This window comes from Oncorhynchus nerka, linkage group LG27 (assembly GCF_034236695.1).
Source record: "Oncorhynchus nerka isolate Pitt River linkage group LG27, Oner_Uvic_2.0, whole genome shotgun sequence".
Classification (NCBI taxonomy): domain Eukaryota; kingdom Metazoa; phylum Chordata; class Actinopteri; order Salmoniformes; family Salmonidae; genus Oncorhynchus; species Oncorhynchus nerka.
Window position 1 is genome coordinate 16823618 of NC_088422.1, and position 19224 is coordinate 16842841.

The 19224-nt window shown below is 43.9% G+C and overlaps 1 pseudogene; it reads right to left on the minus strand.

The window, feature by feature from the left end:
• Positions 1-19224, minus strand: part of LOC115116235 (cotranscriptional regulator ARB2A homolog) — a 448115-nt pseudogene that overhangs the window by 302071 nt on the left and 126820 nt on the right.

Sequence of the window (19224 nt, forward strand, 5' to 3'; positions counted from 1 at the left end):
CTCGCTGTAATGATGTCGACGTCGCACCAGAAACAAGACATTTTTTTTAGCAGTGGTTTGACTCAATGTCCCACATATCCTTCTAACTGGAAAACCCTCTTACCAACTGTTGAAGGGACCGGCTCATTAACTTATCAACAGTGTTAGGCCAGTGGAAAGACAAGTGACCTCAGGAGTTCTCATGCCTGACTTTAACCTCAAATAATGGTCACTAATTATATATGTAATAAGAAGGTCTGCACAGCACAGTATGTCCGGATGCAAAACTAGGTCCTTGACTGTCCCGAAGAAACAAACACAGTAAATCCTCTTCAGACTGTAATTTAATAGTTGATACTTGTCCAGCATTTTTCTTATTTTGTATACGGCCTTTCCAAACCCTTAGAAGTCTATCCAGCATGTGTCAAGACGAGAGGGGGGGCTGACAGGGGCGGCATTAGGAATTCAACGGGCCTGTCTCTCTGTGTGTTCGCTAGGCTACCTCTGGGACTGTGCTGCTGAGATGTCCTGGAGACCTCCCCTTCATATCACAGGCCCAGTCGCCTGCCTTCCTGCCTGGACAGACCTGGTCAGATGACAACAGGCCAGACAGACAGCTTGGGAAAAAAGAGAGAGAGACATGTATAATACATCCTGCATAAACACATCTCCCTGCTGAGATCTCCCTATCCCCTGGGCTGGGGTGTCTGGGCACGAGATGACCGTGTGTGGATCTGCCAAGCACCTACATCTCTGCTGTGTAAATAGTTCACAGTGTGTGAGAGTCACTAAACTCAATCCCACAAGGACAAACACCACCCTCTTGTCCATCTTATCAGGCATGTTGGGCAGTCTAAAGGGTGCTTGTCTTGGCCATGCTGATGACAGTAAATGGAGGCAGGTCAGTCTGCAGGTGTGGTACAGGGACCCAGTGCTCAGACGGCCTCTGGTACTGACCAGTCCTGCCACTTTGGATCAACAAACAGACAGATAGACAGAAAGGCCAGAAGTCAGGATCAGGGAGGATCAGATGGGCAGGGGCTGGCAGGCTAGTAAAGTGGCAGCAGTGGGCTTGTCAGGCCCTCTCATTAAAGCAAAGGGCCGGGGTGAGGGCGATGGGAGCCTCAGAACAGTTGTCTCAGGGCACCCCTCTCTCTCTCTCATCGTGGACTACAGGAAGTGGAGGGCCGAGCACACCCCCATCCACAGGGCTGAGGTGGAGCGGTTTGAGAGCTTCAAGTTCCTCTGTTTCCACATCACTAAGGAATTAACATGGTCCACGTACACACCAACACAGTTGTGAAGAAGGCACAACAAAACCTCTTCTGAAAAGATTTGTCATGGGCCCTCAGATCGTCAGAAAGTTCTACAGCTACTGCATCGCAGTGCTAGCTATGCCACCAGAGACTCTTGGTTCGCGCCCAGGCTCTGTCGCAGCCGGCCGGGACCGGGAGGTCCGTGGGGCGACGCACAATTGGCCTAGCGTTGTCCGGGTTAGGGAGGGTTTGGCCGGTAGGGATATTCTTGTCTCATCGCGCACTAGCGACTCCTGTGGCGGGCTGGGCGCAGTGCACGCTAACCAGGTCGCCAGGTGCACAGTGTTTCCTCCGACACATTGGTGCGGCTGGCTTCCGGGTTGGATGTTATGAAGCAGTGCGGCTTGGTTGGGTTGTGTTTCGGAGGATGCATGGCTTTCGACCTTCGCCTCTCGTGAGCCCGTACGGGAGTTGTAGCGATGAGACAAGATAGTAACTACTAACAATTGGATCCCACGAAATTGGGGAGACAAGGGGGTAAAAAGAAATTCTACAGCTGCACCACTGAGAGCATCTTGACTGCATCACCGCTTGACGCTACAGAGGGTACGGCCCAGTACATCCCTGGGGCAATATATATAGTATATATATATATATATATATATATACATACACGTATATACTATATATATATATATATATATATATATATATATATATATATATATATATACATGTGTATATACTGAATATATACACACATACATACAATACTATATATACACACTCACTAGACTGTGTGTGTGTGTATATATATATATATACACAGACACAGACACAAACACACACTCACAATACAATATACACACACACCCACACACTATATACTGTATAAACACTCACTAGACTATATATTAGAGGGCGACCGATTAATCGGAGTGGCCGATTAATTAGGGCCAATTTCAAGTTTTCATAACAATCGGAAATCGGTATTTTTGGGTAGTGATTTGCCTATTTCAATTTTTTTATTTTTAAATATACCTTTATTTAACTAGGCAAGTCAGTTAAGAACACATTCTTATTTTCAATGACGGCCTAGGAACGGTGGGTTAACTGCCTCGTTCAGGGGCAGAACGACAGATTTTCACCTTGTCAGCTCGGGGGATCCAATCTTGCAACCTTACAGTTAACTAGTCCAACGCAATAACAATGCAGTAAGCCAACATAAGTTGCTAGCTAGCATTAAACTTATCTTATAAAAATTATCAATCATAATCACTAGTTAACTACACATGGTTCCTGCATTACATATAATCTGACTGAGCATACAAGCATACAAGTATCTAAGTATCTGACTGAGCGGTGGTAGGCAGAAGCAGGCGCGTAAACATTCATTCAAACAGCACTTTCGTGCATTTTGCCAGCAGCTCTTCGTTATGCGTCAAGCATTGCGCTGTTTATGACTTCAAGCCTATCAACTCCTAAGATGAGGCTGGTGTAACCGAAGTGAAATGGCTAGCTAGTTAGCGCGCGATAATAGCGTTTCAAACGTCACTCGCTCTGAGCCGTCTAGTAGTTGTTCCCCTTGCTCTGCATGGGTTAAGCTGCTTCGATGGTGGCTGTTGTCGTTGTGTTGTTGGTTCGAGCCCAGGGAGGAGCGAGGAGAGGGACGGAAGCTATACATCCAATAGTCGAAGGTTATTGAAATACAAATGGTATAGAGGGAAATAGTCCTATAATTCCTATAATAACTACAACCTAAAACTTCTTACCTGGGAATATTGAAGACTCATGTTAAAAGGAACCACCAGCTTTCATATGTTCTCATGTTCTGAGCAAGGAACTGAAATGTTAGCTTTCTTACATAGCATTTGATTTGATTTGATTAGCACATATTGCACTTTTACTTTCTTCTCCAACACTTTGTTTTTGCATTATTTAAACCAAATTGAACATGTTTCATTATTTACTTGAGGCTAAATTGATTTTATTGATATATTATATTAAGTTAAAATAAGTGTTAATTCAGTATTGTTGTAATTGTCATTGTTACAAATAAATAAATAAAAAATTGGCCGATTAATCAGAATCGGCTTTTTTGGACCTCCAATAAATCATAATCGGCCGACCTCTACTATATATATATATACACACACTCACAATAGTATATATATATACACACTCACTAGACTATATACTGTATTAACACTCACTAGACTCTATATACATATGTACACATATACACAACATACATATACACACACATACACACTCACTAGACTATAATATATATACATACTATATATATATACACACACACACACATTCACAATACTATATATACACACAATCACTATATATAAATATATATACATAACACAGGTGTGAGTGTTGACGAGGACAGGGCTGGAGATCACTCTGTCATGTTGATTGAGTTTGAATAACAGAAGGAGGGTGGTGCTTGGAATCATTGTTCTTCCTCTGTCAATCATGGTTACCTGCAAGGAAACACAAGCTTTGCACACTCTTGCAATATATATATATATATACACCATGTACCATGTACACAATCACTAGACTCACTAGACTATACATACACACTCAATAGACATATACACCTACCATATAGACACTCACTAGACTATATATACACACCATGTACACACTCACTAGACTATACATACACACTCAATAGACATATACACACCATATAGACACTCGCTAGACTATATATATACACCATGTACACAATCACTAGACTATAGATACACACTCACTAGACTATAAATACACACCATGTACATACTCACTAGACTACATATACACACACCATATAGACACTCGCTAGACTATATATATACACACCATGTACACAATCACTAGACTATAGATACACACTCACTAGACTACATTACCACACACCACATAGACACTCACTAGAAAATACATACACACTCACTAGACTATATATACACACACATCATATACTGTGTACACACACACACACTACATTGACACTCTCACACAAAGGCATACCGACAGAACACAAAACCCCCACACACAGGCATACCGACAGAACACAAAACCCCCACAAACAGGCATACCGACAGAACACAAAACCCCCACACACAGGCATACCGACAGAACACAAAAACCCCACACACAGGCATACCGACAGAACACAAAACCCCCACACACAGGCATACCGACAGAACACAAAACCCCCACACACAGGCATACCGACAGAACACAAAACCCCCACACACAGGCATACCGACAGAACACAAAACCCCCCACACAGGCATACCGACAGAACACAAAACCCCCACACACACAGGCATACCGACATAACACAAAACCCCCACACACAGGCATACCGACAGAACACAAAACCCCCACACACAGGCATACCGACAGAACACAAAACCCCCACACACAGGCATACCGACAGAACACAAACCCCCCACACACAGGCATACCGACAGAACACAAAACCCCCACACACAGGCATACCGACAGAACACAAAACCCCCACACACAGGCATACCGACAGAACACAAAACCCCCACACACACAGGCATACCGACAGAACACAAAACCCCCACACACACAGGCATACCGACAGAACACAAAACCCCCACACACAGGCATACAGACAGAACACAAAACCCCACACACAGGCATACCGACAGAACACAAAACCCCCACATACAGGCATACCGACAGAACACAAAACCCCCCACACACAGGCATACCGACAGAACACAAAACCCCACACACAGGCATACCGACAGAACACAAAACCCCACACACACAGGCATACAGACAGAACACAAACCCCCCACACACAGGCATACCGACAGAACACAAAACCCCCACACACAGGCATACCGACAGAACACAAAACCCCACACACACAGGCATACCGACAGAACACAAAACCCCACACACAGGCATACCGACAGAACACAAAACCCCACACACACAGGCATACCGACAGAACACAAAACCCCCACACACAGGCATACCGACAGAACACAAAACCCACACACACAGGCATACTGACAGAACACAAAACCCCCACACACAGGCATACCGAGAGAACACAAAAAGACATACAGCGTATTCATACCGCTTGAATTTTTCCACATTGTTGTTGTGTTACTGCCTACATATAAAATGTATTAAATTGTTTTTGGCATCTGGACTGCACACAATACCCCATTACAAAAACAAAAAACAAAACATGAATAAAACATTTAAAGACGAAATGTCTTGCGTCAATAAGTATTCAAACCCTTTGTTATGGCAAGCCTAAATGAGTTCAGGAGTAAAAATGTGCTTAAGTCACATAATAAGTTGCATGGACAATAATAGTGTTTAACATGATTTTTGAATGACAACCTCATCTCCGTACCCAACACATACAATTATTGTAAACACAGATTCGACCACAAAGACCAGGGAGGATTTCTAATGTCTCGCAAAGAAGGGCACCTATTGGTGGATGGGTTAAAAAAAATCAGACACTGAATATCCCTTTGAGCATAGTGAAGATCATTATTACACTTTGGCTGATACATCAATACACCCAATCACTACAAAGGAACAGGTATCCTTCCTAAGTGGCTGGAGAGGAAAGAAACCATTCAGGGATCTCATCATGAGGCCAATGGTGACTTTAAAACAGATTTTAATGGCTCTGATAGGACAAAACTGAGGATGGATCAACAACATTGTAGTTATTCCACAATACGAACCTAAATGACAGAGTGAAAAGAAGGAAGCCTGTTGAAAATAAAAAATATTCCAAAACATGTATCCTGTTTGCAAAAAGGCACTCAAGTAATACTGCAAAACATGTGGTAAAGCAATTCACTTTTTGTCCTGAAAACAAAGTGTTATGTCTGGGGCAAATCCAATAAAACACATTACTGAGTACCGCTCTCCATATTTTCAAGCATTGTGGTGGCTGCATACTGTTATGGGTATGCTTGTAAATTTTAAGAACTGGGGAGTTTTTCAGGATTAAAAAAATAAACTGAATGGAGCGAAGCACAGGCAAAATTCTAGAGGAAAACCTGGTTCATTCTGCTTTCCACCAGACACTGGGAGATGAATTCACCTTTCAGCAGGACAAAAACCTAAAACACAAGGCCAAATCTACACTGGGGTTGCTTACCAAGAAGAGTTACAATTTTCACTTAAATCTACTTAGAAATCTATGGCAAGAACAGAAAATGGCTGTCTAGCAATGATCAACAACCAATTAAGTTGTTGATCATTGAAGAATTTTGAGTAGAAAAAAACGAGCACAATCCAGATGTGGAACTTACCCAGAACTTACTGCCTTCATGTACAGTACCAGTCAAAAGTTTGGACACACTTACTAATTCAAGGGTTTTTCTTTATTTTTAGATAATTTTCTACATTGTAGAATAATAGTGAAGACATCAAAACTATGCTTCAAAGTAGCCACCCAAAATAGCTTTGCACACTCTTGCAAATTAATTTGTGGAATTAATTTCATAATGCGTTTGAGGCAATAAATTGTTTTGTGACAAGGTAGGGGTGTATTACAGAAGACAGCCCTATTTGGTAAAAGACCAAGTCCATATTATGGCAAGAACAGCTCAAATAAGCAAAGAGAAACTACAGTCCATGATTACTTTAAGAAATGAAGGTCAGTCAATCCGGAAAATGTCAATAACTTTGAAAATTTCTTCAAGTGAAGTCGCAAAAACCATCAAGCGCTATGACGTAACTGGCTCTCGTGAGGACTGCCACAGGAAAGGAAGACCCAGAGTTACCTCTGCTGCAGAGGATGAGTTAATTAGAGTTAACCACCTCAGATTGCATCCCAAATAAATGCTTCAGAGAGTTCAAGTAAAAGACACATCTCAACATCAACTGTTCAGAGAAGACTGCATGAATCAGGCCTGCATGGTTGAAATGCTGCAAAGAAACCCCTACTAAAGGACACCAATAAAAGAAAGAGACTTGGTTGGGCCAAGAAACATGAGCAATGGACATTTGACCAGTGGAAATCTGTCCAAATTTGAGATTTTTTGTTCCAACCGACATGTCTGTGTGAGACGCAGAGTAGTGGTTCCCAACGTGAAGCATGGAGGAGGAGGTATGATGGTGCTTTGCTGTTAACACTGTCAGTGATTTATTTAGAATTCAAGGCACACTTAACCAGCATGGCTACCACAGCATTCTGCAGTGATACGTCATGTGCTGCATCAGATGACCTGGCCTCCACAATCATCTGACCTCAACCCAATGGAGATGGTTTGGGATGAGTTGGAATGCAGAGTGAAGGAAACACAGCTAACAAGTGCTCCTCATATGTGGGAACTCCTTCAAGACTGTTGGAAAAGCATTCCACATGAAGCTGGTTGAGAAAATGCCAAGAGTATGCAAAGATGCCATCTAGGCAAAGGGTGGCTACTTTGAAGAATCTCAAATATCACAAATATTTTGATTTGTTTAACACTTCTTTGGTTACTACATGATTCCATATGGGTTATTTCATAGTAAAACTTTAGAAAAACCCTTGAAAGAGTAGGAGTCCAAACTTTTGACTGGTACTGTACACATCTACCTCAAATACCTCTGCACATTGATCTGATTGATCTGGTAGTAGCTGTACATAGCTTCATTCTTGTGTTATTTTATTTTTATTTGTCAACTCTGCATCGTTGGGAAGATCTCGTAACCAAGCATTTCACGGTAAAGTCTACACCAGTTCTATTTGGCACATGTGACAAATCCTTTTTGATTTAATTCCTCCTCCTCCTTCTCCTCTTCAGCGAGAAGACAGACCTTTAAGTTTTAACACTGGCAGGGCTTTTATCTGAGGTCGCTTATTCCCATCTTCATTAGTGAGAAAATGGACTCTGGTAAACGCTTGTTAAAGCCCTTACCTACACTCCCCCGGTTAATGTGAGTGATCCATTTATGTCCGTTTCTGGCTGACAACGCTTACTGGAAGATTAATCGTGGGGTGTCAGGCGACCCGTCCTTTTCTCATTTCCTTTCTTCTGGGTTGGAGACGTAATAACACAGTCTTTTGTTGTAACAGTGTTATTAGTGAGAAAATAGGAGGTGAAAAAACACTGCCCATCACAACTTCATGTAAGTGTAGATTTGAGCTTGTGAATTAAGATCACTTGACTACGGTGAAGTGCAGTTATTAATTCATCTTCATGCGACGAAGAGCGAAGACATATAATGAAGGTCTTATTAAGATTTGCCATTTGGTCCGTCTTTATCCGTGTCTGACGTGGGGCCAGTGGCGTCACACCTCAGGGTCCATCAGTCACTGAGGCCCAACGGCCATCCCTCTTGCTTACGGGAATGACAATGTGAAGTGCTCCTTCCAATCCCTGGGTGCCGGGGATAATCGCTGCCCATTACTTGCCCATTCCCAGGAATTCTCCACTGGGTCGGTAGAAGCCATGGGAATCACCAAAAAACAAAGCTAAATTGAAAACAAAATACCTTTTATTTGATTTATTCAGGCAACCTACACTTCCTAAGACTCACATGTACACAAAACAAACACACGGGCAGCCCAAATCCCCCCCCACTGTCAGTGCCAATGGACCAGGGTGTATCTTAAGGCAGAGGGGATTGTGGTCGACTGGCAGTGTCTCATTAAATTTGCTGGATTGTCTAATTGTCTTGCGCGGACCTCCGAGAGACTAGCATATTATACACATCGCAATTAAGCAAACAAAAGAGTTGAACCGCCCAGGCACTGGGGATGAGTGTAGCCCCCCCCCCCCCCCCCTCAAAAAAATAAAAAAGATATGGGGGAGAAAAAGGAGAGGGGAGATCCAGATCTTCCTGGGATTGGCCAGATGTCAGGGGGGAGTCGGTGGGGTGGGGTCATTTGAGGCACATCTTTGTGCTGGACCGGTCTTGTTTACTACACTGCAGCTCAGCAGTCTGAGAGGCCATTCAGAGGCCCAGCCTTTCAGAAAGTACTGAAGCACCCCTTAAGCCCACTTAACTACCATTTTCACACACTCTCCCTGCTCTCCTTTCTGTAGTTGCCACCATTACATCAAACGCAAGAACAAAGGGGGAGAAGAGAAACGCTGTCCGCAGAACAGTCCCATCACAAATATTCATGTGAAAAGGTGTTGGGGTGCAGAATCTACGTAGATGCACAAGGACAACTTGTGGGAGGCTCTTCTGGCTGCAATGAGCTTGGTTTTCAGGCGAAAAGGACTCAAAGTGCAATCAACCATAAGGAAGGGCTTGAGACGTGCGCGCTACTGCTAAAGACTCTACGCAGCCCATTAAAGGGCCTATAAATGGAAAGCTGCATTCACTCCCCATCTCTATTAGGCACAGGCACACACAGTATTCACAGGCACACACAGTATTCACAGGCACACACAGTATTCACAGGCACACACAGTTTTCAGAGGCAGACACAGTATTCACAGGCACACACAGTATTCAGAGGCAGACACAGTATTCCGAGGTACACACAGTATTCCGAGGCACACACAGTATTCCCGAGGCACACACAGTATTCCGAGGCACACACAGTATTCAGAGGCACACACAGTATTCCGAGGCACACACAGTATTCCGAGGCACACACAGTATTCACAGGCACACACAGTATTCACAGGCACACACAGTATTCACAGGCACACACAGTATTCACAGGCACACACCGTATTCAGAGGCACACACAGTATTCAAAGGCACACACAGTATTCACAGGCACACACAGTATCCACAGGCACACAGCATTCAGAGGCACACACAGTATTCACACGCACACACAGTATTCACAAGTACACACACAAGTTCACTTAGAAAAACTTGATCATATACAAATAAGTGCACAGTACACACAAACATGTCACATTGATCAACTCTCATCTTGTATGTGGGAGAAAATAAAAATATATATATATATTATATACATAATTGATCAAATGTATTCAATACTAATTGAGGGTACACTTTGGAAATGTGGGGCTAATCTGAGATACATGTGAATAACATATCTTAGTTCAGTCGCAAATCTGTGGAACTAAGAGTTTAAATTGACTAGTGAAATTAGTATTCCTGACTGAAAATCGCAGTGAATTCCTCTTATCTCTCTTATAGTCTGTCACACACACATGGTTTGGCGCATGCATTCACAGTGGAGCACTACATTAGCCAGCTCTAACCACAGAGAGGGGTTCACAGTGGAGCACTACATTAGCCAGCTCCAACCACAGAAAGGGGTTCACAGTGGAGCACTACATTAGCCAGCTCTAACCACAGAGAGGGGTTCACAGTGGAGCACTACATTAGCCAGCTCTAACCACAGAGAGGGGTTCACAGTGGAGCACTACATTAGCCAGCTCTAACCACAGAGAGGGGTTCACAGTGGAGCACTACATTAGCCAGCTCTAACCACAGAGAAGGGTTCACAGTGGAGCACTACATTAGCCAGCTCTAACCACAGAGAGGGGTTCACAGTGGAGCACTACATTAGCCAGCTCGCTCTAACCACAGAGAGGGGTTCACAGTGGAGCACTACATTAGCCAGCTCGCTCTAACCACAGAGAGGGGTTCACAGTGGAGCACTACATTAGCCAGCTCGCTCTAACCACAGAGAGGGGTTCACAGTGGAGCACTACATTAGCCAGCTCTAACCACAGAGAGGGGTTCACAGTGGAGCACTACATTAGCCAGCTCTAACCACAGAGAGGGGTTCACAGTGGAGCACTACATTAGCCAGCTCTAACCACAGAGAGGGGTGAAAAGTTTATGCTGCCATTATCAGCGAGAGTGCAGGCCACACACACACACACACACACACACACACACACACACACACACACACACACACACACACACACACACACACACAGAGGGGCTTCCTGAGTTCAGAGAGACACAGCCAGGGTAGTGGCAAGCTAGAAACCCTTCCTGTGGAGAGAGATGGTGAAGGACCTCTGTAATCCCCAGGATAGCAGGTCCGCAGACCCCCTCTCCGTCCTCAGTCTGCTCACACTAAGAGATTCATCTCTGGGCAAACACTGCCCTGCCTCCCCTGTGCTGTGCTGACTCTGATCCACACATGGTAAGAGGAACAGGTTCAGATCCTACAAATAATCTCCTAAAATCTCACTCTTTTTTTTCTTCAAATTGAGTCAGATTAATATTACACACATATTTCAAGAAAAATATCATAATCAAACCACAAATTCAAGAATGCCTCATGCTGTAGTAGGCTAGTAACACAGTACAGCATGATGTGGGGGAACTTACCTGGTTGGACTACCTACTATGGTTTTGGGGATTCTTTAAAGAGTGCAGGAGCGCAGGTACACATACATAGGGAGGAACACACACATCCCTCCATTTTGTGTTTACCTCAGTGAACTGTTAGTGTTATTATTCTCTCCAGCCCCGCTACTCTCCACCTCGGCCTGCTAAGACAAAGCAGTGCTCCTCTGCTGTTAAGTAACAGTGTTACTGCTCTGGCCACTCAGTGTGATAATATATTAATGATATAAGATTATTAGTCAATCTGATGCTTTCTATTGCCTTCTCAAATAACCCACAGAGAAATGAGACCTAACAGCAATACTACACCCTATAAGAGTCAGGCCCAATACACAGTACAAGAAATAGTTGAAGCAATGAAGTAACAATAAAATACACGCTGCACCACATTCACTCCTTCTGAGTGAATACTGAAAACCTTTAAAAAAATATTAAACGGCAAACATCGGTCTCCTAGTTCTCTTCTGCCCCCCCAAAATATAAATACATTCTCAAAATACAACCCTGAAACGTAGGTTTCCATGAGATAATAGAAATGGAGGGAAGAAAGCGAGAAAGAGAGAGAGGTAAAGACACCACCCATATCCTCCTCTGTACAGTATGTGGTCTCAGGAGGGCGAGAGCTCTTTCAGTGACAAAGCCTTCCATTTCCATAGGCCCCATGTGTCTGATACCTCTCGAACCCTCCAGAGTCTGGCCTTGATCTGGGCAAATACCCTGCCAAGCTCCCCCTGATGGCTGTGCATTCATCTGGTTACTGTAGCTGTCCACACCGTGGAGGATAGATTACAGAGCTCTCTGCCTCCTATACATACACCTTCTGTTCTGTTCTCCCCTGCCCACTCACACTACACTAGCAGAATCTGTAGTAGCGCGATGCTATGCTATGCTAACTAGGGCTATTGCAGCTACTGCTAGGCTCTATCGTCCACACACAGCAGACCAGGGAAAATAGACAAGGAAAAAGGGAGAGAGACGAAAGAGGGGACGTAGGGAGGGATCAATAAGAAAGAGGAGAAGACAAGAGCCGAGGCAAGACATAGCCGGGGCAATATGTAGCCAGGGCAGGCCCAAGTCCTAATGAATAAAAATGAAGAGCTTGTCAAATGATGAAGTGACAGGTTAATTTGCAGCCCTGTGATTCTGTGTGAACATTGAACAAGCAGAGAAAGAAGATAAAGCAAGAGGGATATCGTGAGCGAGAGAGAGGGATAGTGAGAGAGAGGGATAGTGAGAGAGTGAGAGAGGGATTAGTGAGCGAGAGAGAGGGATAGTGAGAGAGAGACAGAGCGAGAGAAAGAGAGAAGGCTGCCACCTATCTGCCCAAACGGATACAGAATCTGTCTCTTCCACATATCAATCCCAGTTCACTTGCTTCAGTTTCATATATTCATAAAAACACGATCGAAAGAAAGACAGCCCAAAATCACAGGCAAGGAATTGATAATAAAATCCCCCTGGGCAATTAGATGCAGACAGTTGCTTTCAGAACCAAACGAGGGAAGAAGACGGGAGGAAAAAAACAGAGCTTCTCCCACAAAGGAGCAGTGGTATCAAACGGGTGCGGAGCAGCCTGGAGCTGGTGTCTGGAGCTCGTGTCTGCCTTAGCTCTGCTGCCCCCTGGTTTTGGAGGCTGACATTAAGATGGGCCAGTCTGACCACAGCTGATAATCACTGCCTCCTTCAGGCTATCGCTGCTACACTGTTGATCAATGACAGAGAAATAACAAGAGGTAGGGAGAGAGAAAGAGAGCGGAGGTGGGATTGTTTGTTGTTTCTATATTAGTTCCTTTACCCATCCCCCTGCCACTGCCCCACCATCAACCTAACATAACAATACATCAATGTAAACACACACACACACACACAAACATGCACGCACATGCAAGCAGTAAGTTAATGCCTCTATCTCTTTCTTTTCCCCCATCAATATCAACACCAGGACAGAACAGGTGAGGTTGAGGGAATGAAAGGGATAGCTGCTAGGCTACAACTTGCTTTGGTTCACAACCAGGCCTGATCATCAAAAATAATGAGAAAGCCTATAAGGAGGAGGTCAGATACCTGGCAGTGTGGTACCAGGACAACATCTCCCATGACATGAGCAAGACAAAGGAGCTGATCTTGGACTACAGGGATAGGAGGGCCGAACACGCACCCATTGACATCGACAGAGCTGTAGTGGAGCGGGTCGAGAGTTTCAAGTTCATTGGTGTCCCCATCATCAACAATCTATCAGGGTCCAAACACACCAAGACAGTAGTGAAGAGGGCACGACAACACCTTTTCCCCCTCAGGAAACTGAAAAGATTTGGCATATGTCCCCAGATACTCAAAAAGTTCTACAGCTTCACCATCGCGAGCATCAGTTGCATCACCGCCTGTTATGGCAACTGCACAGCATCCGACGATAAGGTGGTTCAGATAAAAAATAAACATATTTTGAAGCAATGATTAGCACTAAACCATGATCGGAAAATAAAATGAGCGTACCGTACCGTCAATACTGCCCCCCACCCCCTAGTCTACTGCCAGCGGCACTGAAGTAGTTATGTTAGCCTAGCAGTAGCCTAGCATCCAGGCTGCCTGTGCTTATGCATTTAGCGTAGCCTGGTGCTGCGTGACGGTGCTGCGTAGCGGTGCTGCCTGGGTTCATGCAGTTCTAATTGAGAAGTCAGAGCAGTGCTTCTCTTGTCCCAGTTCTCTGGCCGATGGGGGCTTTTTGATGCATTAGGGTTAATCTGGCTGACAACATGCAGAGAGGGCCGGGGCTTTCACACACGGCGCTCACACAGATACCAGAGCAAACAGCCTTTAATCGCTGCACAAGGTCTTATCCAAACAGAGAGAACAGATGTGACGCTTCTCCACTCACTCCCTCTCTCTGTATTACCATTTGAATCAGTGGTGAATGGGTGACCCCAGCACTGCACAGTGTCACCCTTCACCTGCCTGTCTGCTAAATTAAACTACTATGAAAACCTTTGTCTGTGTATGTATCTGTGCGTGTATGAAAGAGACAGAGTAAGACCACTCTCTCACTGCACCTAAGTTAGACAGACAGACAGACAGACAGACAGACAGACAGACAGACAGACAGACAGACAGACAGACAGACAGACAGACAGGACTAGCGAATTTAAAGTTTTAATTTTCTAGTCTCTCAAGCCATCTCCCACTAGAAGGAACAAGATGCATCTTCTAGTGATCTATTGAAAGTAAAGGCTCCTGTCAGTCACAAAGCGGAAAGGAAGAGTGGCAAAGTCACTCTTGCCAAAATAAGCCCAATGTATTTTCTATTTTGGACCTAAGCTTGTCGCCTACCTTCTCGCCTTTGGGACAACGACTCCCATTATTAGGGCAGAGACATGAGCATCTCGTAATTTTGTACAGATCTCTTGTTGAGGTTGAATTTCTCTAGACAGAGGAGGGAGAGAGAGCATGATGTTCGGGAATTTGCACGTCCAATGTAAAGTAAGTGGCAACACTGATTCGAATTCCAATAGCCTAATTATTGTTTTCTGACACATTCATTTGCTTTCTTTCATGTTTCACATAGCAAACAACGTGGAGTCGTGGCGCCAAGTTGGCTATTTACTGTGAATTGACAACTGAACAGCAAGTGTTGACTAGTTTCTAAAAGGTGTAGAACTGAGTGAATAAAGTCTCCTATATCCCTTTGCCATTCATAAATCATGCAGCGTTGTTACATGTCCATGCTATCACATCGGGACAAGTCAACCAAAGGATTTCCTAGGTTTCCTTCCTAGGATGTCGGGGCTTGCCAGACAGGACGATAAAGTGAGTGACTCTCGTCTCGTCAGTCAGTGAGTCAAGCCTATCGAATCGGTAAGAGAGCCCTTAATTTGGCTTCTTAATTTGCATACGCTAATGGTAAGCCTAGGCCTTTTGGCGATAGTCTGCAGATAAATCATGAAAACATTTGATGCAGCTGGTGAATAATCACTGCAGGAATAATAGGTAGTGGAGAGACTCATTCTGCTCCAAATATGATCATTAGGGTCCTCACAGAATCCAGGTACTAAAACGAAATTCAACAATATTCAAAAATGTATTGACCTTAGTAGCAAATAAACTAAATGTAATGAAAATGTATTAGTAAGCACAAGTTTATCATAAGAGGCGAAAATAATGCAACAGTGTTATGTATTTCCTGCAACTTTCTGAAGAGGCAACGAGAATGCCCATGTCAGTGTGTGTGCGCATGTCTACCACTTTGTGTAGCCGTTAGCGATGATGAAAATAAATACAATCTTCTTGTATATGGAAAGGCTTTCCCAAAAAACCTTCTCAATTAAATGTTAACTACAAAGTAACCTGTGCTTAACTGGCAGAATGATATGATTATTTTAATCAATCCAGTGGGTATTTCTTTTACAAACTCTACCATCCCACAAAGGGGCTGTGGTATCAAATGGGTGAGACGTAGTCTGGAGCTGGAGCTCGTGTCTGCTTGGTGTGTGTCTGCCTGCATCAGCTCTGCTGCACCCTGTTTTCAGGCCAGTCTGACCACAGCTGATAATCTCTGCCTCCTTCGGCAGATACAGTGTTGATCAATGAGAGAGACAGAACAGGACGTTGGTTTCTCGTGTGAAATGATCAAATATAGAGACCACAGATTCAAATGGGCTATTCTTAGAAACTCCTCTACATTGTCCTCAGCTCTCAGATCTTCAACAATAATTGGAACCAAGGACTGGTCACCCCAATCCACAAAAGTGGAGAAACATTTGGCCCCAATAAGTACAGTGGAATCTGCATCAACAACAATCTCAGAAAAATCCTCTGCAGTATCATCAACAGCAGACTCCAACATTTCCTCAATGAAAATAATGTCCTGAGCAAATGTCAAATTGGCTTCTTCCCAGAATATTGTACGACAGACCACGTATACACTCTGCACACTCTTATTTACAAACAAAGAAACCAAAACATATTTTCATGCATTACAAATTGATGTAAATAGGTGTTGTGAGAAAAACATTATAAAATCAATGTACACAAGTGTGTGGTTAAAATTGATAATGAACACACATATCTATTTCCTCAGGACCGTGGGGTGAGACAGGGATGCAGCTTGAGCCCCACCCTCTTCAACATATACATTGAGAGTACAAAACATTAAGGAGACTGCTCTTTCCATGCTATAGACTGACCGGGTGAATCCAGCTGGAAGTTATGATTCATTATTGATGTCACTTGTTAAATCCACTTTAATCAGTGTAGATGAAGGTGAGGAGACAGGTTAAAGAAGGAGTTTTATTGCTCAACAGTTTCACGTGTGTATCATGAGTGGTCCACCACCAAAAGGACATCCAGCCAACTTCATACAACTGTGGGAAGCACTGTAGGCAACATGGGCCAGCATCCCTGTGGAACACTTTCACCACCTTGTAGAGTCCATGCACAACATAATGTAGCTGATCTGAGGGTAAAAGGGTGGGGGGTGCAACTCAATATTAGGAAGGTGTTCCTAATATTTGTTGTACTCAGTGTATATCAATGAATTGGCGAGGGGACTATAACAGTCTGCAGCACCCGGCCTCACCCTACAGGAATCTGAAGTCAAATGTCTACTGTTTGCTGATGATCTGGTGCTTTTGTCCCCAACCAAGGAGGGCCTATAGCACACAAATAATTATATCTACCTCGGCCTAAACATCAACACCACAAGTATCTTCCACAAAGCTGTGAACAACCTGAGAGAGAAGGTAAGAAGGGCCTTCTATGCCATCAAAAGGAACTTAAAACTCGACATCCCAATTAGGATCTGGCTAAAAATAATTAAATCAGTTCCACAACCCATTGCCCTCTATTGTTGTGAAGTCTGGGGTCCAATTTCCAACCAAGTATTCACAAAATTGAGACTACATACAGAATTCTGAAAAAATATACTGTGTACAACGCAAAACCCAACACAATGCACGCAGAGCAGAATTAGGACAACACCAGCTAGCTATCAAAATCCATTAAAGAGCTTTTCAATTCCAAAACCACCTAAAAAGAAGTGATGCTCACACTTTACACCACAAAGCCCTTACCTACAGAGTGATGAACCTAGAGAAGGGTCCCTGCACTCAGCCAGCTAGTTCTGGGGCTTTGTTCACAAACACAAACAGACCTCACATGGCCCCAGGACAGAAACACAATTAGACCCAACCAAATTATGAGAAATAAAAAATATAATTATTTGAAAGAATCAACCAAAAAAACTGAGCAAATTGGAAAGATATCTGGTCCTAAACAGAGAGCACTGTGAGTGACCCAAAATTAAGAAAATCCTTGACTATGTACAGACTCTTGCTATTGACGGAGGTCGACGTAGGCAGACCTGGCTCTCAAGAGAAGACAGGCTATGTGCACACTGTCCACAAATAGAGGTGGAAACTGAGCTGCACTTTCTAACCTCCTGCCAAATGTATGACCATATTAGAGACACATATTTCCCACAGATCACACAGACCCACAAAGACTTTGAAAACATTGATAAACTCCCATATCTGTTTGGTGAAATACCGCAATGTGCAGTCACAGCAGCAAGATTTGTGGCCCATTGCCATGGGAAAAGTGCAACCATTGGAGCACAAACAACATTGTAAATATCATCAATATTTATCTGTTGATTTATCTTCCCGCACTATTCATACTACAACTATTCGCACATCACTAAAACACTGTACAAAGCTAATAATATAACACAAATCACTTGAAGTCTATTTTTTTACCTTTTTGATTGCAATAGTTACTTAATTTCTAATATTTTTTGTTTGTTGATGTTGTTAAATGAGTTTGTCTTGCTTCCACCTCCCATTCGTTGATGAAAAAAGCACATGCCGTTGGATGTCCCGATGTGGGGCCCAGGCTTCATGCAGGTTATGCAGTGTTGTGTCTCCCGCATGTGAGTTCTCTCCTAATCCACAGGGTCCCGCGCCTTCAGATGGCTTTTTAAGAGAGGCTGCCTGTCTAATCTGACCAACGACGCACATGCGCAGAGTCGCCCTGGATCATGTGAACAGTGACGTCAGGGTACAGAGTACAATTTGCTGTGCCCACCCCCCGCTTCTGCAGCGTCATTACGTTGGTTGCTCCCAAGGACTCCGCGTCCATTTTGGGGGAGGAATTATCCTCCTGTTTCCAGAAGCAAGCAATCGGAGTGGTTCCTATGTCGAATATCCAGGATGGTTGGTACAGCCGGTATTTCCTTTCTCCCAAAATGTACTTTGGATTCCATTCTAGACCTACGTGCCTTCAACAAGCACCTCAGAGTCAACAAACTTAGAATTACAGCCGATTTGGCTGTTGGCAGCGGAGTTGAAGAAACAAGCATTGTTAGACACATCCATGCTACTGCCCCGCATTCAGACTCTAGGCTTCATAAGAAACCCGAAAAAGAGCTGTCAGACTCCATCTAAGTGCATTCCATTTCTGGGTCTCGAGCAAGACTCACTAATGTATCACACTTTTCTATCCCCGTGGAAGGTGTCTAGGTTCCAGCTCTGCTTAGCCAAATTTCGGCTGGTGTACAGTGTATATCAATTATCCAGAGCTCCTAACAGTATAACTGGAGCTCAGGCACTACACCCTGCTTTTGTCTGGGCTGGCTTGTGCTGGTCAGAACCAACAATATTTCAGTGGTGGCATGCATCAACAGATG